Raw genomic sequence first — 25013 nt, 5'->3', positions numbered from 1 at the left:
GGTGGTGGGGAACAGAAGAAGTAACATTGGCAGGTCAGTTGGCCGTTACAGGGGAAGGGGACTTGGAAATCTAATAGCTGTTTCCCCTTCCGGCTGTCCTGCCAGCTCTTTGACCTTTGGGAGCAGTGCCGACCACCCTTGTTGCTCCTCTGTAATGCCAGCTTGGTCCAGAACAAATCAGAAACCATCCATGATTTGATTCTGGATGAAGGTGCTGACCTGGTATGTGTTACAGAGACCTGGCTGGGGAAGGCTGGGGGCCCAGTGTGGTCCCAGCTTCTCCCTCCAGGGTACTCTGTTGAGGAGTGGGTGAGGGACCATGGGCGGGGAGGTGGAGTGGCTGTGGTCTATAAGAATAATCTTTCCCTTACCAAGATCCCTGTTAGAGTGTTGGACCATATTGAATGTGTGTACTTAAGTCTGGGGACCAGGGATAGACTGAGACTTCTGTTGGTGTACTGATTGTCCTGCTACTCAATGGAGTTCCTAACTGAGCTGATAGACTTGGTCTCGGACTTGGTGTTGGAGTCCCCTAGGCTTGTGGTGCTGGGGGACTTCAATGTTCACTTTGGGACCGATTTGTCCGGGACGGCTCAGGAGTTCATAGTGGCCATGACAACTATGGGCCCATCCCAAGTGGTCTTGGGGCTGACACACATTGGTGGTCACACGCTTGATTTGGTCTTTCACTCTGATCAGGGTGGTGTTCCGTGGGTGGGGAATCCTGTGATTTCCCCATTGTCATGGACAGACCACCATCTGGTTAAGTTTGGACTCATAACCACTTCCCACCTTCGCAGGGGTGAGGGACCTATTAGGATGGTCTGCCTGAGAAGGTTATTGGATCCAATAGGATTTCAAGAAGCCTTGGAGGGATTTAGTGTTGGCTCTGCTGGTGATCCTGTTGATGACCTGGTGGAGAATTGGAACAGCAAACTCACCAGGGCAGTAGACATGATTGCTCCTAAGCATCCTCTCCGAGCCACTTCAAAACTGTCCCCTTGATATACGGAAGAACTATGGAGGCTGAAGTGGCAAGGCAGATGATTGCAGCACAAGTGGAGAAAGACTTGGCTTGAATCCGACAGACTGCAACATAGAGCTCATCTGAAGACCTATGCTCAGGAGATACGTGCGGCAAAGAAGCGATTCTTTTCTGCCCGTATTGCATCTGCAAGTTCACGTCCGGCGGAGTTGTCCAGGGTTGTGAGAGGGCTAGTATGTGCCCCTTCTGCCTTGAATCAGAATCTGGAACCATCGATTACCCACTGTGATGTGTTTAATGAATTCTTTGTGGGGGAAATCTCTCGTATTTGGGCCGACTTAGACCCCGTCTCCACAATTACTTCAGTGTCTGATATGGAGGTGTCCAGCAACTCCTCTTGTGTGGTTAGGTTGGATCAGTTCCAGTTTGTGACTCCTGAGGATCTGGACAAGCTGATTGGGGCGGTGCGGCCTACCACCTGTTCTCTTGACCCTTGCCTGACATGGCTTATACAGTTTGGCAGGGAGGTTGTTGTAGAAGGCCTGGTAGAGATTATAAATGCGTCTCTGAGGGAAGATAGGATGCCTCCTAGTCTTAAGGAGGCAATTATTAGACCACTTCTGAAGAAACCTACCTTGGATCCCTCAGAGCTGAGTAACTACAGGCTTGTCTCCAACCTTCCATGGTTGGGCAAGGTAATTGAGAAGGTGGTGGCCTCCCAGCTCCAGACAGTCGTGGAGGAAACTGATTATCTTGACCCATTTCAAACTGGCTTCCAGGGTGGCTATGGGGTGGATACTGCCTTGGTCGACCTGATGGGTGATCTCCAACTTGGAATGGACAGAGGAAGTGTGGCTCTGTTGGTCCTTTTGGACCTCTTGGTGGCTTTCGATACTATCGACCATAGTATCCTTCTGGAGCATCTGAGGGGGTTGGGAGTGAGAGGCACTGCTCTGCAGTGGTTCTGCTCCTACCTCTCGGGCAGGTTCCAGATGATGTCCCTTGGAGACTGTTGTTCTTCAAAATCTGAACTTTTGTATGGTGTCCCTCAGGGCTCTGTATTGTCTCTGATGCTGTTTAACATCTACATGAAACCGCTGGGAAAGAGCACCAGGAGATTTGGTGCAGGGTGTTATCAGTATGCTGATGACACCCAAATCTATTTCTCCATGTCAGCATCATAGGAGAGGGCATAACCTCCCTAAATGCCTGTCTGGAGTTGGTAATGGGCTGGATGAGGGATAACAAACTGAGACTGAATCCAGATAAGGCGGAGGTACTCATTGTGTGGGGTCGAAACTCAGGATATGATTTTGATCTGCCTGTTCTGGATGGGGTCACACTTCCCCAGAAGGAATAGATCCGCAGTCTGGGGGTGCTTCTGGATCCAAGTCTCTCCCTGGTGTCCCAGGTTGAGGCAGTGGCCAGAGGTGCCTTCTAACAGCTTCAGCTGATATGCCAGCTGCGTCCATTTCTTGAGACAGATGATGTCAAAACAGTGGTACATCTGCTGGTAACCTCCAGACTGGATTACTGTAATGCGCTCTATGTGTGGCTGCCCTTGTATGTAGTCCAGAAACTACAGTTGGTTCAGAATGTGGCAGCCAGGCTGGTCTCTGGGTCATCTAAGAGAGACCATATTACTCCTGTATTGAAGGAGTTACACTGGCTGCCGATATGTTTCTGGGCAAAATACAAGGTGTTAGTTATAACCTATAAAGCCCTAAACAGCTTGGGCCCTGGGTATTTAAGAGAACGTCTTCTTTGTTATGAACCCCACCGCCCATTGAGATAATCAGGAAAGGTCCGTCTGCATTTGCCACCAGCTCGTCTGGTGGCTACTCAGGGACGGGCCTTCTCCGTTGCTGCCCCGAGGCTTTGGAATACGCTCCCTGGTGAAATAAAAGCCTCCCCATCTCTGACAATTTTTTAAAAGTCTTTAAAGATGCATCTATTCACCCAGGCTTTTAACTGATACTGTTTTGATTGTTTTTAATGTTGTTTTAGAATATTGTTTTTTAAAAAATAATTGTTGTGTTTTTGATTTAAATTAGTTTTTAACTAATGTTTCAATGTTGTTTTTATCTTCTTGTAAACCGCCCAGAGATTTAAGTGTTGGGCAGTATAAAAATATGCAAAACAAACAAACAAACAAACACTTTATTTATTTATCTATCTATTTATCATTATTATTTAATTATTTAAAATATTTATACTCCTCCCATCCAGTACACTACTGCTTGGGGCAATTCACAACAATAAAATAGATACAATGTAAAATAAAAATTATAAAATTAACTAAATTAAGTAAACAAGTTAAAAGTCCAGGGAAGCGCTGAACTGGTTTAAGCACCAGCATTCGAACTGGTTTGGTGGAGTGGAGGTCGGTTCCCACCCACGGCTGCATGAGCCATTCGTTCATATCCCTAGCCCTTTCCTAACTCATAGCCCACTGAATGCACGAGGGGTGGGGAGAGTGGGATCATATATGATATCGCTACACTTGGCCACCTTGTGTTCATTTGAACATCTGTGTGGTGCTTATGCAGGTGCGGAGCCACCATTGGACAAATGGGTTCAAAGAACCCAGGCCGCCACCAATCAGCTTCTGACATCAGACATGCGGGCCATTATTTTGCTCCAAAATGGGGCCATGCATCCCCATTTGGGAATGAAATGACCCCACGCTGCATTGGCAGCAGGGCTGATCTCCTTCCCAAATGGGGCCAATCTCCCAGCATGGCCCCTTTGGGAGGGAAATCGGCCCGTGCTGCATTGGCAGTGCAGATGGAACAGCTCTCCCTGCCTTTAAAGGGAGGAAGAGTTACTCCGGCCCATGCTGACAATGCAGCACGGGCCGATCTCCCTCCCAAACAGGGCCGCACTGGGAGATAGGCCCCGTTTGGGAGGGATTTCATTCCCAAATGGGGCCGTGGCTAGCCAGCCCCTGCGTCTGTCGTCAGACGCAGGGGGCGGGGCGAGGGGGCCGCTGCAGTGGCCGAACAGTGGCCACCACCAGCCTCGCTCTGCGCCTGTGCTTATGCACAAACCACTAGATGCATGTGAAGCTCGTCCAGTGCCATTGCAAACTCTGCAAAATCAGGGCACCCAATCACAGGGAGAAAGCTCTGTGCATATACAGTTGTACACATGTAGCCTCTATGCAGACCTTCAATTCAATATGTGGAAATTGGGAGCAGGAATAGTGAGCACAATTTCATCCTCCCCATCCCCATGTGGGTTCAATGTAATGTTTAAAATGAACTGTAGAAGTGCAGGCTAGTAAAGTTTCCACCTCATCCACTCATATCCAATACACACTTACATCTGTTTGTAACTTGTAACTGACATGGCTTCCAACTAAGGCATTTTGGGAGCTGCAATGAAAGGGAATAGAGACTCTGGTTTCTATGCCATGCACTGTAGCTTTCACTGTTCAGCACACACTTGTGAAATGAAAGAAACTTGGTGGGGAAGAGGGTGTTGCTTGTCCATGAACTTATTTTCTTATGGGTTATGAAGAGAAGAAAAAGAAAATCTACCTCCTCTTTCTAGGCAACTCAAAACCACATCCAGATGGCTTCAGGGATAGGCAGTTTCCCTAGCTTATTCATATTTGTATGCAGATAATGTGTGAGAGGAAGCAATATTCTCATTCATTCCCAGCTTTGATCTCAGATTAATGGATTTAACTTGACTTCCCTTCTTATGGCAGTCTGATGCAATGGTGAGGCAGAACTGGCTTTTACTTTGCATGTAATAATGCATGATCTTGGCAGGCTTTGGCATCAGTGCCCTGGTAAACTGGGTAGCAGATGAAATCATGGCTGATGTCAGTGTAATTTAACGTCTTACTATCTTGGTACATTTTGGCCATGACATTTGGCATGTTCCTAATATCCCTCGGGAAATACTTGGATCTGTAGACTGTTACAGTCTTACTGGGTTGCACTAGATTTAGCAAACTGCATTACTTGGAACACAGGGAATGCATGGAGTAAGTTTATTCAGCACAACCCTGGTCATTAGTTAGTACCATGTGAGGGAAAGATGACATCCTGACTCTTTGAGTTTAGAAGCCACAAAGAAACAAACATCTTTGACATGTCTTTGCTTTGTTCAGTTACTGGCACTCTGCTTCAAATAGTCTTAGAGCAAAAGCCAGGAATGTGTCAGCCACAGTTGTGATTAGTAAGGGAACCATGGAGATGGGGGAGAGTTTTGCCCTGTCATTTCACAAATACAAATAGGTGTATAGGTCAACTACAGAAGCTGAAAGACTCCTGAGCAAGGAATGCAGATACCAAGAGTCAAGGGAGAGGAATCAGGTAGAGACATTTTGGCCGGGAAAGGAAATAATGGAATGGGGTATCTGAGAGACAAAGCCACTTTGCCCCAGAATCATGCCAGTTAAATTCGGGGGATTAATAGGGACGTTCACATCGGGACACAGTAGATGCGGTTCCCCTCTCTCCGTATTCCCTGTGAATATTTTTTCTGTGTCGGGGTTCACACAGCTTTCTCCGGGTTTTTCTGTGGTCAATTGCTTCCTAGAGGAGGTGGGATGACATGCCTCCCCTTTTTTGAACAGTGCATGTGTGGTGTGCTTTCATGAATCTTTTTATTTATTTATTATTTTGACAGTCAGCGTTCCACAAGAATGACTGCTCGGAGCAACAGTGCATGATTCTCGTCCCCCCCACCCCCATTCTCAATCTTAATTTTCTTCCTGTGACTCAATTAGCCTTTGTGATATTAGTTTTATTCCCTTTTGCAGAGTGACTTCCACTGTCAGAACACCAAAAAACCCCAAGCTTTTTGTTTCATTCTGGTTCATGCCTTCTTTTAAATGGGAATTATATGTCATCCTTTCATGGTGAAGGGGTTGCTCCTGGGGTAGATTACTGGGGTGCCAGCAAAGGGAGAAGAGGCCCCTCCACTATTACCACCAGAGCTGCTCTTCCAGACCACTTTCTCATCGACCATCCATGCTGAGCACATCTCTTCAATATAGCTAAGTGCCCGCCCACCCGTTTGCCTCACTCCTAATATCCAGTCGCTCTTGCAGTCGGGGGTTCTGGAAGTGGAAAAGGCCAGGTGGGGAGCACCTGAAATTCAGAGTCTGCAACCTGTGTGCAAGAGGGGAAATGAATTGGAAAAACGCCACTGAGTGGTGTACCCACCCTCTTCTTTCCCCCACTCCTAATATCCAATCACTCTTGCAATTGGGGGTCCCCAAAGTGAAAAAAAGCCAGGTGGGGAATACTCCAAATTCAGAGTCTGCGCCCTGTGTGCAAGAGGAAAAATGAATTCCACAGAGTGTTGTCATTCTGTCACAAACAATCAAATCCCACCCACCTCAGTGCTTGCAATTTCAAATCACCCATACAGGAGACCATTCCAAACACAGCTGCCAAACTCTCCTTCATTGAGCCTTGTGGAAAGTCGATGAGACAAGTTGCCAAGCAGTGCCCTCTGCCAACATTTGATGTTCTGCTGTTCCACCCAACAAACATTAAAACAACAACAATAAGAGTGTGACCATTTTAAAAAGCAAAGTTATCGGTTATGGCCCCTCCACACATCACAGAAGACGTTTTGGGGCATTTCTCGATTTATTTTTTTAAAAAGCCACTACAATAGAGGATTTTTTAACCCCGGACATAATTCGGGCTAAGCTAAAATGTGCAGCCCGAATTTGGGAAAAACCAGAATCATGTGTGAAGTGCTCCCCATTAACTCACACGGACTTCGGCGCAAATCTGGCTGATGTGCGAATGCACACTCTCCATTCCAGAGGAGATGTGACCTAAAAGCCATGTGTGAAAAAGTTCCAGGTGGTTGGCCTCTGAATTTCCAGGAGGGAAAGTGGTGATGAATCAAAAGAAGGGTTTCTCTTCCTGCCCTTGTTTCTATAAGCAGATAATCCCATGGTTAAATTTAAACGATAAAAATATTACCCCCTCTCACCACTCAGAGATTCCTTGATTTCCCTGAGAGATTCTTAATATAAGGACTACCATGTTTCTATTTACTTCTACTCTCTGCCTTATGTGGGACCTGTGTGTGATCAGTGTTGAAGACAGATCTGAGTGAGTGTTAGATTTTCTATTTTCAGAAAAATGGAGGAATTGCTATTTTTGTTTCTTTTTTTGCAGTAGCCCTTGGTGCAAACTGAAAACTAGCCTACACCTAGCAGAGGCTAATCAAATAAAACCTTCTGCACTCCAGCTTAAGACTCTTACAAACTGCAGACCTGGTGGGTCATCCATCATGCCCAGCTTTGTACCCCTGTACCTGCTTTCTGTTTTGTTCAACATCCGGAGAGAAGAAAAATTCTGGAGAACTTGAAAGCTTCCTCACTATTATGCAACATCTTGTTTGTTGTTTAACACATTTATATACTGCCCTATACAAAGTCTCTGGGTGGTTTACAATTTAAACGAACAGCAACTAAAATCTAAAAATCATATAAAACAGATTAAAACAGAAATAAAACTTTAAAACACCATAAACTAAAAGCCTGATAAAACAAGTGTGTTTTCAGAAATAATTTAACCAGAGATGTGAAGATTCTGATTTCATTTGGGATTCTGTCCCAGAGCCTCAGGGCAACCCTAGAGAAGGTCAAAGCCAGGGGCAACTACAACTGGACCTGCCCCAATGATCGTAATAGGTGGCGAGGTTCAAGAAGAAGGCACTCTCTGAAATACTCTGGGCCCAAGCCATCCAGGGCTTTGTTAGTAATAACCAGCACTTTGTATTTTGCCCGGGAACTAATTGGCAGCCAGTGTAGTATTTTTAAAATAAGAGAAATGTGGTATCTATGGGTGAGCCCAGAGACCGACCTGGCTGCCACATTCTGCATTAGTTGCAGTTTCTGAACTACATACAGAGATTGCCCACATAGAGCACATTGCAGGAGTCAAGCCTGAATATTACCAGCACATGCACCACTGTTTTAAGGTCATGTATCTCAAGAAATGGACGTCGCTGGTGAATCAGCTGAAGCTGTTAAAAACATTCCTGGCCACTGCCTCAACCTGAGACTTCAGGGAGAGTTTTGGATCCACAAGTACTCAGAAGCTGTGTACCTGATCTTTCAGGGCGAGTGTAACCCCATCCAGAACAGAAAGATCTAAACCACTTCCTAAGTTCTGACCTCTCAAAACAAGTACCTCCATCTTGTTTGGATTCAGCTTCAGTTTGTTCTCCTTCATCCAGCCCATTACCAATTCCAAGCAAGCGTTTTGAGATATTAAGCCATCTCCTGACAAAGTTGATATGGAGAAAGAGATCTGGATCATTAGCATATCGATAGGAGCCCTGCACCAAATCTGCTGATGATTTCTTTCAGCGGTTTCATGTAGATGTTAACAAGCATTGAAATTCATAAGGTGGTCAATATGACATTGCAGCTATCATTGTCTGTTAAAGACATTCATATTTTGTTGGGGTATATCCCCAGCATATGGAATTTAGCCCTACATCAAGAACTGTAGGTTCTTTGTGCTTGGGGAGTACAATACAACAGTGGAAGGACAAATTTACTTCTGAATTACAAATTTGGATTGCTGTTCTTTGCATTTGAACAGGGGTTTTTTTCCCCAGCACCAAGGTAAAGAAGAAGAATTCTTAGCGATTTGGTCGAACTTCAATGAACTATTTGTGCTTTGAAACATAAGCTAAATATCCTTAAAGAAGATGGTTTGTTGTTGTTGTTGTTTTAAATCACTTTTTAAAAATTCTTCTTCTCTGGCATTGGTTGTATCCCATCATGTTAAGTTGTGTTAAGGGATTTTCTTTGGACACCAAGGCGTGCGTTCATACCTCCCTGGGCTGTTCTGGGCATGCACGAAGCACGGCAAGGGAGACACGACCGCCAGCACCCGGCGGCCATCTTGGGCGGCCAGAAGCGGCCGCCCCGAAGAAGCCGGGAAGAGGCAGTGAGGGAAACGGCGGGGCCAGAAGCGGCCATCCCAAAGACAGGAAAGAGGCGGCGGGGGAAACGGCGGGGCCAGAAGCGCCCGCCGCGAACACAGGAAAGAGGCGGCGGGGAAAGAGGCGGTGGGGGAAGCCGGCCGAGGTGGTGGCGGAGCCGCCGCCAAGGCCTGGCGTCGCCGCTAAAGCTGGGCGGGGGGGGGGAAACTTGGGGGCCCTTGCCCGGCCGGGGAGACCGGCCGCGGCATGGGGAGACCAGCCGCGGCTGAGGGCGGCGGGAGGGGGAATGGCGGCGGGGCCCGGAGCACTTACTAGCGCCCGTTATTTAACGGGCCTGAAAACACTAGTTGCATAATAATTCTGATGTTTGAGATACAAGCCAACTTCACAGGGTTGTTGTGAGGAAAAACCTAAGTATGTAGTGCATTTTGAAATTTTTGGTAATTTTTTTAAATTTTTAAATTTTTAAAATAAAAGTTTTCTGAAACATTTGTGTCAGTCAGATGTATGTTGGGGGGCGGCGGGGGGGGGACGCGGTGGGGGGGCGCAATTTCAGTGCTTGCCCTGGGCGCCGTTTTCCCTAGTTACGCCTCTGCGGTCTGGTTTGGGAGGCAAGGAGGCCGATGGGGGGAGGAGGAACCACCACGGACCGTCCCGTCACCTAGAGCAAGTCCAACAGGGGGTAAGTTCTAAAAATACATATATTACATTTTTTAAAGAAACATTGTGAACCCCTGAATGGCTGGGGCGGGGGGGGGGTCAGACCGAACAGGGGATGGTACGGTTTGACCCCAAACAGTTGAACCAAACCGATTAGATGTCGAACACGTTCGCACATCACTGGAAGGGGTAACAGCTATTACGTTTCTGATCTCCCTTCCCCTGTAATGGCCTGCTGCCCTGCCAATGCCACATCTCCTCCTGTTCCCCACCACCACTGGAATAGCCACCCCAGAAGTATTGAACACCACTCCTATCTTCCCATCTCTAGATAAACCAAAACACATACCTATATTGGGCCAAAACTGCATGAAACAAGGAAGTATAACTTTCTTAGTTAGTCCTAAGAAAGTTACTACCCTATTCTGGCTTTTGGATTCTTGATTTCTCTCATTCTTATAGCACAAAATCCTAAGCATGATAACCCAGAAGGAGATCCCAGTACATTCAATGGGATCCCTTACTAGCAAGCCAGTCAGCGACTACAATGTTAATAACTTTGCTGCCTCCTTTTCCCTTCTCTGAGAAATTGCCAGTTGCTCTTAGAACGATTCCTTTCTTTCTTTTCATGTTCATTATAATCTTTTAACTATTTTTCTTCTTACTCCCTTTGCCTTTTTACACTAAATTCTCCACCCCTTTTTCTGTTTCTTAAAAGCTCTCCGCACCATGTCAAATAGGCTAGGGACCTCAGTTTAATTACTACTGCACATTTTAGAACTAGATTTTTCCCCTCTTTAACACACCCAGGCAAAGTCAGATATTTCTGCAGATCTCCCCTTTCCCCACAGCTCCATCCCAGCATTTCTCAATTCACGCCCCCTCCAAATTATATGACTCAACAAACATATTTTACCCTTCAGCAATCCTGTGCTGAAACCATGATAATGCTTCCCAAAGAAACAAACTGACAGAACTTAAGGAGAATCCCTTGCCCATTTGTAAGGCACACAAAGTCTGGTCTATAATGCATTGATTGAGGCTCATCTCCATTGCAATCATTGTTATCCTGATTATTCTCTTTACTGCAGTTTCCTGACTTATTAGATAGGGCAGTGCCATATAAACAGGTAGATTCTGACCCTGACCTTGTGTCATTTGCATAATGTCCCAGATTGTTATATTTTCAGAAGGAAGGGGTGACGGACCACAGTGTTCTGAATCCTGTCCAGCCTATGTGGGCCAGGTAAAAAAACCCAGAGATCCCTGTCCTCTTCTATGGATCTATTTCAGCCACAACTCCACAAATGGTTTGCCTCTGCCTTGAAACCCCTTTCTGTAATGGGATTCTCATTGTGATTCCCTGACATTGTTTATGGGAGGCTTCCTTCTCATTCAGCTTGGTTTGTTTCATCTGTTTTACTAATGCCTGCACTTCTCCCTCTAAACTCTGAGCCTTCTCTCTTCATTTTTGTGGTTCACATGCTTGCACATTCAGCTTCTTGACTTTCTCCATTTCAGCCACTATTTTGTTCAGCTCTTGTTCTCCTCTTTCACCTCCTGTTCTCAATATACAGCACATATATCTTCCCTCCAGACTAGGCTGTGACCCTTGACCCCCAAGGATGTCTAGACCAGCTGTATTCTGTCCTATTCCCCTTCAAAGTTGATTGCCTCAGTGTCCCCTTCTTCATCAGTTTGGGATCTTTTCTCCTTTTGGAGTGCTGAGTCAATGAACTCACCACCTCTTAAGTAGAACAAATGTTTTTGTTTTTTTAAAAAAATTAATTAGAATTAACTATCTATGTACTCTTAGAACAAGCACAATACGCAGAAACTATCCCTGTTACTGCTACTACTGACAGTCATCAATACTAGAAAAATGTTATGAGAACTGGAGCTAAGCTTCTCCCCACCCCCATGCTTTCTCTTCTCTGTTTTCTTTATACAGCAGTACAAAGAAGATAAAACAAGGGAGTAAAGGAAAGCATAACTCCATTCCTTATTTCCATCTCCTTTTTCCAATATAAAATGGATTACATTTAATGGGTTGCGTTCCAATGGGATGGTGATGCAGGCATGATAGGTTCGCTTTCTTCCAGATTCATATACTGTATCTACCATCCCAGCATCATAATCCTATTGGGAAACAACCTATTTATTTTCAAAATATCACATTTTCGATATTTAGTTTCTATTGTTTTCTAATTGATGTTTTTGGAGATGCTCATATTTTTCCATTGTGGGCTTTCAGTGAAAAAAGAACCCTGTTTCAACAGCAGCCTGTCCCTAAGAAACTGAAATCCTTCTTGGGGGTGTGTGATCTGCAACACCACCTTGTGGAAGCCGTCAGTCATCCTGGAAGCTGAAGAGACTGCATAGCTCTAGAGCACAGGAATAACACTACTCCAAACAGACCACTAACAATGACAGATTCCATTTTTTTAAAAGTATCTGATGGAGTCTTCTCTCCTGCATTTAGATAATTTCAGCTCATTAGATCTTCAATTAGAAGGTCACCTCATATTCAGAAGAACCAGTGAGGGAAGGAAGAATGAGCTAGGTAGGGGATGGGGTGTGTGCAGGGGCATCATTGGGGGTGGCCCATGGAGCATGGACCCCAGTGAACTGCTCAGAGCCCCAAATCTCATCGGTCACCTCCCTCCTACATTACCTTCTTCAGAAAGGAAGTGCAGCAGTGGGGCGGGGGGTGCCTGCACAGAGCATGGAAGATATATAGGCACATAGGAAGCTGCAGTATGCCGAGTCAGACCATTGGTCTATCTAGCTCAGTATTGTCTACAGAGACTGGCAGAGGCTTCTCCAAGGTTGCAGGCAGGAATCTTTCTAAGCCCTATCTTGGAAAAGCCAGAGAGGGAACTTGGAGCCTAGATGCTCTTCCCAGAGCAGCTCCATCCTGTGGGGAATATCTTACAGTGCTCACACTTCTAGTCTCCCATTCACATGCAAACAGGGTGGACCCTGCTTAGCTAGGGGGACAAGTCATGCTTGCTACCACAAGAGCAGCTCTCCTCTCCTTGCCTCACCTACACCTCTGTTGCTACCACCTTCATGTGTGCTGTACTGTAATATTAGATACTTTAAAAACAACAACCATGAAATTTTTCTTTGGGTAATATGATTGAGTTTAATTATCAAAAAGGGGGCTTTGGGCCCAGACCACAGATCTTTTAAGTACCTAGCAGTAGCCTTGGGTGTGAGACAAGGGTAGGAAGGAGTCAGGGATTCCTGATTTTAAAGGGACCTGTTACTTTAAAGGGAACCCTTCTTCACTGCATTCTTGGACAAAGGTATTTACTGAAGAATGGGTTCCAGCCCTCACATCAGAGGCCATGATGAAAATGTAAATACCTTCATCCTGCAGTTTCCGCAATCCAAGTCAGCAAATGATATTGCCTCCTCTGATGAATGACCGAGGGCTGCTTCATAAATGCAAGATTTTATACACAAAAGCTGCTTCTGGTAGAGGGAATCTCATGAAGCACATGCATCATTCTTCATCATGTGTAAAACTGCATGATTCTTATATATGCACACACATGCATGCATGTACACACACACACACACACACACACACACACACACGATTTGCAGGGAAGTTATTTCCATGGAGGCAGATCACCTTGTGTGAAGCAGCCCAGAGCTAGGAGTGTTCAGCAATTCATCATTTATCTACCCTGGGAGCATCAGTTTGAACTAATTTGAAATACACTTAAAAGATGAGGATTTGATGGGATAAATGTGAAGACTTTTGTTCTGTTCTCCATTTCAAGATTCCCCTGGTTGAATAACGTTGATAATTAAATGCTGCCACTTTTTCTTTCCGTTTATTTTGGGGATGGACTACTTTTTCCCATAGATGGTGGAAGAACATCAAAGCAGCACTTTGAAATCTGTCTCAGAGTATAAATAGCTCGGCTGAGAGGCTCCTTGTGCCTTCTGCTCGGCAGAGCTAGACAGAGTCTGCTGGAGGAGAAGCTTATAAAAAAGAATTATTCATTTCCCTCTTCTAATTAACTAGGTATTGGTAAAACATCCTGGGAGAATTGGGTTAGCAAAGTACAGTGGTTTCCCAGTGTCCCTTGTGTGTGTGCTGGAGAAAATGACATTGCCTGTCAAAAGCCTCCCCTCCCCCTTTCAAGAATAAAGAATGTAAGATATTCCCATCCTGACACATTCTTGACTGAGATTGATGGGAGCGAAATGGAATTTGCAGAGCGGTGACCTCATGCAGATTGCGCTCCGCTTGGGGACAGAAGCGTCAAGGCTCTGTACGCAGAAGTTGTTCTTAGGAAGCTGGCATCCACAGAGAACTGGTATCTCTGGAAAACACCTGATTTGACTTGAAGTGTTGAGAATGTCTCCACACAAACTTATCCCTGCCAAGGCTGATCGCTGCGTGATACCGAGGAAGCTAAACTGCTCTTGTCATGGGGGAGATGGGGGCTGAGCTGCAGAAACCTGCTTGGCGCAGCCTTTGAAGGGAGTTCTATTTGGACAGGTGTAGCTGAGCTTGAATAATTTACCTAAGCTCAGGGTTAGTCAGTCGGAGATGCTGAGTGAGATTAATTACAGAGCCTGGGAAAACTGCAATAGAGGGTGTTTTTGTTTAAAAAAAAGTTTTTAAATTAATGGATTTCACACTGCTGAAATCTTCCCCAGACTGACAGCCCCTGAAGGCTGATGCCCTGTTTGTTACTGTGTGTGCAGCACACACAGAGGATGGTGCAGACGTTTGTTTGCCATTCTTTGCTTCTGCATTGCACCTTCCTTGTTTTTACAGCCATCCACTCTGGTAGGTTGAATACAGGGGACAAATGTCCATAAACCAGAGACAAAAGGGAGCAGCTGTGACTGGTATAAATGGTCAGTGATTGGGAGAAGCCTCCAGTGTGGTGGTGGCGGTGGCAGCGAGGGATTTGGGGAATTCTAAACCAGCCTGGGGTTTGTGCCATGTGGCTACCTATTGTTTTGTCTGTTCAGCCTCAACCTGATTTGCTATATGCAAATTTAGATTTGCATACTTATACATTATTTAGAAGTGCAAATGTGCAATAGACCAGTATTTTTCCTTTCCTTGAAAGGTGGCAAGTCTATCAAAAGAGGAGAAGTACAGATGGCACCTGCATTCCAGCAATCAGGGCTGTAAGTCTGTCTGTGCAGTGTTTTGGATATGTGTACAGTGCCCATCAAGTACCATAGCCCACATGCATGTGCATAGCCTGCAAGCTTGCTTGCTTGCTTAAGTGCCATCAAGTTGGTGCCAACTCTTAGTGACCACATAGATGGATTCTTTCCAGGATGATCTGTCTTCAACTTGGCCTTTAAGGTCTCTCAGTAGTGTATTCATTGCTGTCATAATCGAGTCCATCCACCTTGCTGCTGGTCATCCTCATCTTCTCTTTCCTTCAACTTTTCCCAGCATTATGGACTTCTCAAGGGAGCTGGGTCTTCGTATAATGTGTCTGAAGTATGATAGTTTGAGCCTGGTCATTTGTGCCTCAAGTGAAAATTCTGCATTGATTTGTTCTGTTATCCATTTGTTTGTTTCCCTGGCTGCCCATGTATTCTCAAAAGTCTTCTCCAGCACCAAAGTTCAAAAGTGTCAATACTTTTTCTATCTTGCTTCTTCAAAGTCCAGCTTTCATATCCACAGAGTGTCATGGGGAAAACCATTGTCTGAACGATTCTAATCTTTGTTGGTATAGACACGTCATGGCATCTAAATATCCTTTCCAAGGCCTTCATTGCAACCCTATCAAGTGTTAGTCTGTGGTATACTGTATTTCTTGACTGCTGGCTCCCTTACTGTTAGTGGTTAATCATAAAAGGCAGATGCTATCCACCACTTCTTACATGGCCTGAAAAAAATTATTCCCCCCACCATAGATCTACCTGCAGAGCACTAAGAAATGGGTAATGCCATATGAGCCCCTCCTAATTTGAGGCCCAACAATGGCTAAGGACTGCAGGGTACACTCATAGCCATGAAAGCTTTATTTAATACATTTATATCTTGCTCTTCCCCCAAGGAGCCCAGAGCAGTGTACATTATTATGCTTATCCTTACAACAACTCTGGGAGGTAGGTTGGGTTGTGAGATAAGTGACTGGCCTAGAGAGTTTCATGGCTGAAGGGGGATTTGAACTCAGGCCTTCCCAATCCTAGTCCAACCAATCCTAATCCAACCCTCTAACCACTACACCATCGTGGCTCTCATTAAGGATCAAGAGTTTTGAATAAGAGTTTTTCTTCTGGGCTCTTCAGCCTCGCTAGCAGCAAGAAAAGTTAGCCATTAAACATTATGTTGATCTTTAAGGCTGTTTATAGGAAACTGCAGACTGAATAAAGCTTAAGATCCATCTATATATATGGATATTATATATCCATCTAGCAGCAGGAAAGGCTAGCACAAGTGGAGAGCTGAATTCAGTAGGGGTGCGCATGAACCCAAAAATGCAGTTCAGTTCGAATTCAAATATAATTTGAACCGAACCACATTCCACCAAACCAGTTCAGTCAAGCCAACTGGTTAGTCCAGTCCATTCAATCAAACCAGTTTGGCAGTTTGGGGCAGCAATATTTGTGAAGGGGAATCTGGTAACTAGGTTTCCTCTTTACAAGTAAAGGGGGTGGGGAGGCGGCAAGAAAGATAGTTTAAAGTTCTTATTGGCTCCCCACTGCTTGCCGCTCCCCGGAGCTCGCCATCCCCAGTACAGCCAAATTGCTGGCTGTTTAAACAAGCTGCCCACATGGCGGTTCAATGCAAACCAGTTTGACATCAAATGGTTCATGCACATGCCTAGAACTCAGAGAGAAGTTTGGCTCAGTCCATAATGGCTCCAAGATTTTCAAACTGGGGAGCTTGTATCCTGTTTCCCCACTTCAAAAACCTTGCCATTATTCCCTATAAACAATTCAGTGTTTTCAACTCCTTCCATACACAGGTGTGCTATAATATTCTAATGGTTTCCCCAACTTTCTGCAAATAGACCCATCCACTTATTTTTGCAAGGAGCCTCAAGAAACCTGTATATTGTCCATACAAACTGTGGATTAATTCATTTTTCTTTTGACTTATTGATGTATTAAATTCAGAACTGTGATTAATCGCTGAAAAGAGTTCAGAATTGTCTTATTTCACTTAGTACAATTAAATTTGTCAGCTTAATTGTATGAACAAATTATCCCTTGCTCTGAGTCAACCTCTTTTCCTTCTGGACTGCACCCCTGGAGAAAAATCTCCCCACTGCCCCCATAACAGAGCCTTACATTTGGCTCCTACTATCCCATTCATATTCCAGTGCAGACATGAGAAGAACCTGGTGCAACCTGATCTGTAATAAAAGCACTAGATCATTAATTTTGAATCAAAATATCTGTCTGCAAATATACCATAGTTATTTCCCCCAATTTTCAGATAGTTATCGAGTCATCCATTCCCAGAGGGAAAACAAAATGGATTCCCATTTCCTTGCCTTTAGAATGATAGTGGCTCCCAACAGTAGAATGGAGGGTGTCTCTAATTCTGACAGAGGGGGAATAGTAACCTTCATCAGCCAGAAGGGCTACTTTTGCTCAACAACTGCTGATGAACTAACCAGAAGCACCATTCAGAGAGAACTAATTTTAGAAATGATCCTGTGGGTATATTTTAGGACATTTTCCATAAATTGTTTGCTATTTCTCTTCAGGGATTATTCCTTTGATGAGAAAGTTGTTTCCAATGCAGCCAATTTATAGACATCATCCACAAATGATTTAAATACACTCTCTTCTAATTGCAGACGATTACAAAGTGGCTGCCAGCAAGGCTGCCATGTGAGGAGAGAGCCACTCTCATGGCTGGAGATTTCTCTCAGTGCCACCACCAAAGCCTTTCCTTACACCCAGGTGACTGTGTGGAGACCTGCGAAATGTCCAAATGGCCTCGGATTAGCTGAGCCCATGAATCATAAGCCAATGTCCTTTTCAGCTGAGAGCATTTTAGGCAGAGGCGAACCTGAAGCTCTTTTTAAAGTACAAACCAAGTCTCTTAGAAAGGCTTACAGTTTCTTGAATATCAAGGGAAATATTTACACTTAAACCATTTTTATCTATTTAGCAAGAAATAGTTTCTAGCAGAAAACAAGAGGAAAATATAAAAATGTGTATTCTGCAGACAGTATCATCAGCTATGCCTTCAGCTACAGTACCAATATAGAACCCCAAAGTTTATTATCCAAAACAGAAAATAGAGGTTTTTTCCCCAGTTCATAGAAAGCAAGCCTGTCATTTACACGCAAGCCCCTGTGAGTCTCTCAGACAGATCACATTGCGCCATACAAAGTCCAAAGCCATAGTCGAGAAATAACTGTTTACAGAATGTTATAATCGTAATATTCACAGCGGCCAATATCCAGACTAATGAAGTGCCAGTGCTGCTAGTGCTTGCACCAGAGCTATAGGGGAGGGGTGATTTTCATCACTTCCCTTCCCTCCCCTTCCCTCTGATGCCCACTGTGACTCCATAAATATGTGCCCGAGGACTTTGCAGCCTTCAGAGTCATATTTTCAGGAGGGAACGGGAGATTGACTATATTTGCCCCTTCTCCGTAAGTGTACTGGTGCTTGGTTAGTCTGGATGTCAGCCAGTATTTTTTATCTTGGTGATTTTAAATTTGTAAGCTGCCCTGATGTCTGCCAGACAAAGACATAACTATCCCAGCTAGTGTGGTAGTTAAACGATAGATAACAGCACCAATTTTTCCTGACCCTATCAGGATCTTGTCTTCCTAAATATAATGAATTAACTAATTACATATTTGAGCAAACATCTATTTTGATTATATTAATTATTAAGCGCAGGATTTAATTTCAGACAGCAAACTATATAGAGCCATAGTGGTCTAGAGGTATCAGCAATGACCCCTGGATATTCAGGAGACAGTTCCCAGAAACAGGCAAGGCTGGAAATTGGCACGAGAACGGCGCAATACCATTCCTGAACCCCAGGAAGCCACCTTCAGGAGATCCCAATACACATTTAAACATCTATAGTGTTTCACATATTCATCATCATAACTAAGACCTTTTAAAGTCATCTTACAGAGAGTGGGGAGCTTACCCAGCAGCAGTGTAGCATTGGTGGGTGGAAGTTTAGGTCACTGGTTCATCTAGCTTGCCTAGATCTGTGTTGCTGCACAATGCTCACGGAGTAGCTGCTGTAGAACACAGGGCTTCTATACCTAAGTCTTTTTGCAGGAGAACTCAGAGTGCCCTGAACATTTTTTTTGCTCCTAAATTGCACCCCCTTTGTGTGAAATCTGACTACTTCATATTCATTTCCTGATTTTCACTTTCCACAGGACATACACTACCATCCAGGACATTGTTTCAGCTTATGCTAGTTGACTGGAGGCATATAATGCTTTTTCTGCATCAATTACCAGAAAAAGAAAGGGGGGGGGAGGAGAAGGATTACCATGTGGCAGCTTGGTGTGTACACAAAATTAAACCTTTATAATACAATCCAGTGTGCTTTTTCATTGTCTAGGCCATCTAAGTCTCTTGTGTTTAAATAAAACTTTAAAACAAAATAATGGACTCTACTGAAAACAATTTTTGAGCTACTTCTGTTCAGTAATAATGACATCGTTTTGGCATGGTCCATCATGGTTCTTTGATTTCAAAGTGCAGGCTATTTTACAGCACAAATGATACTTGCCAATTTGGGCAAGGTCATTCACAGCCTTAAAATGGTGAGCGTTCCTTAAGGGTTTGAGATTTGTTGGAAATAGGCTAGGATAGGTTATTCTTGGCTGCCTCCTGGCCATTCAAGAGAGGTTGACCTATCTCTGTGTTATGCAGGAAAATTTGGAAGGTCCGTCAGCTGGTCTGGGAAGGGAATTCCAGCAGCTACCAATGGCACAGAGGAGAGTCCCGGGATTTAGCTGAAAGCTATTTGTGTAATGTGTTAACTGGCATTCCAAATGCTCTTACTTGGTTTTCAAAAACTGGCTAAAGTGCTAAAATAGAGAGCTGATGCCTTAGGGCTTATTTACAAGATGCACCCCAACCATATTATTTCCTTTGCATGATCATCTCGCAAACAATAGAGCTCTATCCAGTAACTATGGGTTATAGATTTAGGAGTGGGGAAAGAACAACAAATGGAGGCACAGTACTTAGCTGCAGGGGAGGTACTTTCACTTCTGGACATCCTCTTAGACCTCTACAGCTATGCAACAAAAACAAAATCTAGACATAATGTTTAATGCTTGAGAAGGCAGGGCATTGCATTTCATTTTCCATCCCAAGGAGAACCTTCATTTCCACTGTCAGTTTCATTTTGTCAAAAAGAAAAGTGAAATTGGCAAGTTCTCTTTTGTCTTCACCCTGTCCTGCTAAAATCCTGAAGTAAAGCCACACACTGGAGAAGACTTTAAGCTGGACTCAACATCTAAAATGAAAGAGACAAGGGGGTCTTGTGACTTTATGCTCACTTTTGGCTGGAACAGCTATTTTCATTCTGAACATCTGTAGGCCGTCATAAGTTCTTTGACAATGCCAAAATTAGCCCCAAGCAGGTTGAGGTTTTTTTTAGTCCAGGCCTAGCCCACATGGAAGGGGAACGGAAATGGCTCTGAGCCATTTTTGGAAGGGCGGTATAGAAATCGAATAAATAATAATAAAATAATAAGGTGTCCCAGCAATATGGGCTGAGGGTAAAGTTTATATTCTGGATTCCAACAGGTCCATCAACCCATCTGGACTGACAGAAGGTATCCTGATAAATTCAGTCCTGTTCAAATCCACACTAATAATTGTAGTTGAATCTTACTATACACTTGGGAAATTTCTTGGAAGGTAAAGAAAAAGATGCCCAGCTATTTTTTGGGTGTGCATGTATATGTAATATTTTCTGTCTATGGAGTTTGGGCATCTAAAAGCATGCCACAGCAGTGCTATTTTGAGGCAAAGCATTTCTGGCCTACAATTCCTTACTCTAGAGACCCACACCCTATCAACTTAAATGCGGACTAAACAGAGAAGAGCAATGTAGTTGAGAAGGTCTCCATACAACAAAGAGGTTGTAAAGGTGTGACAAATGGTAAAAAGAAAGGAACAGATATGGCTGGATGGCATTGTTTAGTTTAGTTTATTAAATTCATATACTGCCTAACTCAGAGGCTCTAGGTGGTTCACATGAATAAAAGCCACAAAACCAAGATAAATAAGCCATTAATGTGTTTCCTCCTCCAGCACAATTGTTTATAATGTGTGTCTGGAACTTACTTACCCCTAGGTGGATTGAACCACTCATCATGAAGATAATTGTCTTATCTGGACCAAGCTTAAGTTCATTCATTTAATCTAGCCTGTTGCCAATGCCAAGGAATCTGCTGCCACACCTGGATGAGAAGCAAAGGAGAAAAAGAGCTGGGTCAGGTGCATGCAGCATACTGATGACACTGTTGGAGCTAGGACCCTGGCAGCATCAGCTCTCAGCTGCAATGTCTCATAGTGACCACTGGGAGGGGATGTTAGGGTCATATATAAAAGTGCTGGATTCCTCCCCTCTTTGTTCTTCCAGTGTTAGTCTCCATTTTATCTCTCCAGAGACGGCTGTTTGTTTTGGTTTCTCTCTTCAGCCATGAGCTACAGCTGAAATTAAGCTGCAGGCTTTTTCACATTTATTTGTAACCTTTTCTTTAAATAAATCCTTGTAGTCCTTCAGTACTAAAGAACTGTCTCAAGACCTCTTGCTTTGCTGCTTTCTCACAAAACTGGTTTTGCTTTACTATTTGGGGACTGAACTGCCATTCTTCCCCTACAGACATCCCAAATCCCTATATAATTTCACCCAGCAGTTTCTTGTAGATTTAAAAAGCATGAAAGACAAGACTGACCCTTGCAGGGTGATTCCCACAGGTAATCGTAATATTCACAGTGGCCAATATCCAGACTAATGAAGTGCCAGTGACCCCCCATTTTTGCATAGTTACTTCCTGTTCCTTATTTTCAAAGAATTTTCTACAGTTGATAAACACATCCTTATACATTAAGATGTAAAACATTTTAGATGTTAATGCTGTTTGTGTGTCTGGGATGGGGATCTGCTTTGTCTTTTGTGTGGCATACTGTCAGGTGGGTCTGTACTAAAGGAACACATTACAACACAGTCTTACAAAGGTTTTTAGAAGTGGGACACACTATTTTTGGGCAGCCCAACAGACTATGATAGGTGCTCATCTACAGTTAAGGCCCCTCCAACCCAACACATGAACCCTCGATAATCCTTAGAAGAGACCACCACCATTATCATCTTCATGATGGGTTGATCAATAGTCCTATACTTGCACTCAGCGTCATTAGGCAATGGATGGAGGAATTTGGCAAGGGGGAGGGCGAGTGCTACGTCTTCTAAGCCATCTCCTTCCACACTGCTACCTGACTGCCACCATTTCAAAAATGTAGGGCTATGTCAAGAGGGCAGGCCTTGAGAGAGCTGGGCAGTGGTGATTCTATTTTTTAAATTTATTTATTTATTTACACAGACAGGTGTTATTGACTGGTTTGTTTTATCCAGACATCGAGTCCTTCCCAAGGACCTGGGATGGCCGAATTTTATTGTCAATGTTGTTGCTGTTATAGATATCATCGCAGAATATAGGCTGTTCCCAGTAAAGTTGCTTTTTGTAATTGGCTGATGGTGATTTCTGTGGCTCTTATGGTGTTGAGGTGCTCTTCAAGGTGTTTTGGAATTGCACCTAGGGCGCCAATTACCGCTGGGATTATTTTGGTCTTTGTCTGCCACAGCCTTTCAATTTCAATTTGTAGATCTTTGTATTTTGTGATTTTTTTCTATTTCTTTTTCTTCTATTCTGCTATCCCCTGGTACTGCTATGTTGATTATTTTAACTTGTTTTTCTTTCTTCTTGACTATAGTTATATCTGGTGTATTGTGTGGCAGATGTTTGTCTGTTTGTAGTCGGAAGTCCCATAATATTTTTGCATCTTCATTTTCTACACTTTTTCAATTTTATGGTCCCACCAATTTTTGGCTACAGGTAGCTTGTATTTTTTGCAGATGTTCCAGTGTATCATCCCTGCTACCTTGTTATGCCTTTGTTTGTAGTCAGTCTGTGCAATCTTTTTACAACAGCTGATTAGGTGGTCCACGGTTTCATCTGCTTCTTTACAAAGGCGGCACTTGATGTTTGTTGTGGATTTTTTGACTTTTGCTCTTATTGCATTTGTTTCTTAGTGCCTGTTGTTGTGCAGCCAGTATTAAACCCTCAGTATCTTTCTTCAAGTTGCCATTCTTAAGCCATTGCCGGGTCTTGGTGATGTCTGATTTTCCACTTATATTGTGCAAATATTGACCGTGCAGTGGCTTATTTTTCCATTTTTCTGCTTGGTTCTTGACTTGTTCTGTCTTCTTCTTCTTGTTGTTGTTATTATTATTTACATTTATATCCTGCTCTTCCTCCAAGGAGCCCAGAGTGGTGTACTACATACTTAGGGTTCTCCTCACAATAACCCTGTGAAGTAGGTTAGGCTGAGAGAGAAGTGACTGGCCCAGAGTCACCCAGCTAGTATCATGGCTGAATGGGGATTTGAACTTGGGTCTCCCTGGTCCTAGTCCAGCACTCTAGCCACTACACCACACTGGTGGAGGTGGCTATGCAGATCTTGGAGGCTATGTGCTTGAGGCACCAGCTTCTATTGGGTGAGAAATGGAGAGGGGAGGTCAGTTGTGGACAGGAGAAGAAACCAAAGTATATGGCTGGCTACAGTTTCCAGTGATAACAACCTTTAAACTGAAAAACAGACACCCCAGAATGTTTTCTGTTTCCACCCCAAATCCAAGTTTCTCCTTGTTACCCCACATCTAATCATTTGTAGTCCACAAGGCTAGGCTAGGCTAGGCTAGGCTAGGCAAAAGAGGATACTTCCTAGTTGCCATGGCAACATGATGCACCTTTCAGTTGCTACAGCAACCCGGGGTGGTTTTTTTAAATTCAGGAAAGGTAATTTTTTCCCTTTCTTTACTATAATTTCTTTTTTATCGCTTTCCCCAGGGGACACGCCGCCCTCTCACTGTGCCGTAGGCAAGGTGGGATGGTGGAGATAACGAGCCTCTGCCGTGTCAGCACCACAGTGATGGGCTCAGCTCAGGGAGGCTGGAACTGATCCCACAGCATGGAGTTGTGGGGGGGGGGGGAGCTCTTCTCTTGCTACAGAAACAGACCTGTTGAGAGGGCCCTTCACTGGTGAAGCTGAACAGAAAGAAAACCCAGCAGAGTCCTGTTGAGCTGAAAGTGCTAAAAGAGAAAACTAACAGGAGGTCCACATAAAAAAAGAACAAGGTTATCATAAAATAAATCTTGCTAGCCCTACAAACACACCCAATAAAGGTAAACCACTCCTGGAGTGTCTGCTGCCACCCCTTGTCGCCTGTCAGCCACAGAAGCCAAACTCCAAAGCAAACAATCCTTCTCCAATTCCTAGAGGCATCTCCAGCAGTGCAGGAAACTCCCATTGCAGAGTCAGACCAGCTTTCCAGGCTGCCCCACAGTTTCACAGATGTAGGACAGGTCAGTTGCTAGAAACAATCGGTGTGGCAGAGTAGAGGAAGAGGGGGGGAGTAGTGAGACTTCCTGTCAGATGTGACTAAATGTCTCTTCCTCTCTCAAATCAAGCAGGAGGGAGAGAAGGACATCAGAGAGCAGCCTACATGCAGTGTTTAGGGGAGCACGCCGTACAGTTTGCGGGAGCAACATCATCCACGGGAGCCTGAATAGTACAGGCCCTGTCCAGGCATCCAGGGAAATCAATGCCCCGCTGACCGACCACACTCCACATGCAACACCTTATAAGGATGCCTTGCTGGGCAGCTGCACTTGATCAGGTGTGCTATTATTGAAAGGGTTCCTTGCGCATGTGCCCCCTCCCCTTCCCCAGATGGAAGCCGTCAAAACATCTTGTATGGAAACTGCAAGTAAAGGTCCTGCATGCCAGGAAACATGCCGAGGTGTGTGTTGCAGGTCGCTCAAGTAACACAAGCTACAGACAGGACAGATACAGACAGGAGATTTGTGGGGTTACGTGCTGTCTCTTTCTTTATATGGCTTTTCAGCAAGAAGGTTTCCACGGATGGGATCTCCGAAGGTTTATGCACTGGGTCAGCCCCGGCATGTGTGATCTTTGTTGGGAAACAACTGACTTGCTCAGTTCCTGGAGTCACTGGGGCTCCATGTGTTTGTACACATATTTCTGCAGCCCTTTATTGCTGGAGACCTCTCCCGCTGTGCCCATCTTGTCATCCCACACTTTTTGTGTGGATTGATAAAGGGGGTACCACAAGATGTCATGGAAAACAGGATTCCCCCAATGTATTTTTCTCCCTTTGCATGCATTG

The 25013-nt window shown here is 44.3% G+C and overlaps 1 long non-coding RNA gene across 1 annotated transcript; it reads right to left on the bottom strand.

The window, feature by feature from the left end:
* Positions 1 to 19434: 19434 nt before the first annotated feature.
* Positions 19435 to 24179, bottom strand: LOC128346983 (uncharacterized). Its single transcript, XR_008317327.1, has 3 exons — positions 24001 to 24179; positions 20889 to 21000; positions 19435 to 20048 (listed from the first exon to the last, which is right to left on the bottom strand). It is a non-coding gene; the product is annotated as an uncharacterized LOC128346983 (long non-coding RNA).
* Between the last annotated feature and the right edge of the window lie 834 nt (positions 24180 to 25013).

This window comes from Hemicordylus capensis, chromosome 2 (genome assembly GCF_027244095.1).
Source record: "Hemicordylus capensis ecotype Gifberg chromosome 2, rHemCap1.1.pri, whole genome shotgun sequence".
NCBI classification, from domain to species: domain Eukaryota; kingdom Metazoa; phylum Chordata; class Lepidosauria; order Squamata; family Cordylidae; genus Hemicordylus; species Hemicordylus capensis.
Note: the sequence above shows the minus strand (reverse complement) of the source record. Positions and strands in the feature narration are given on the sequence as shown.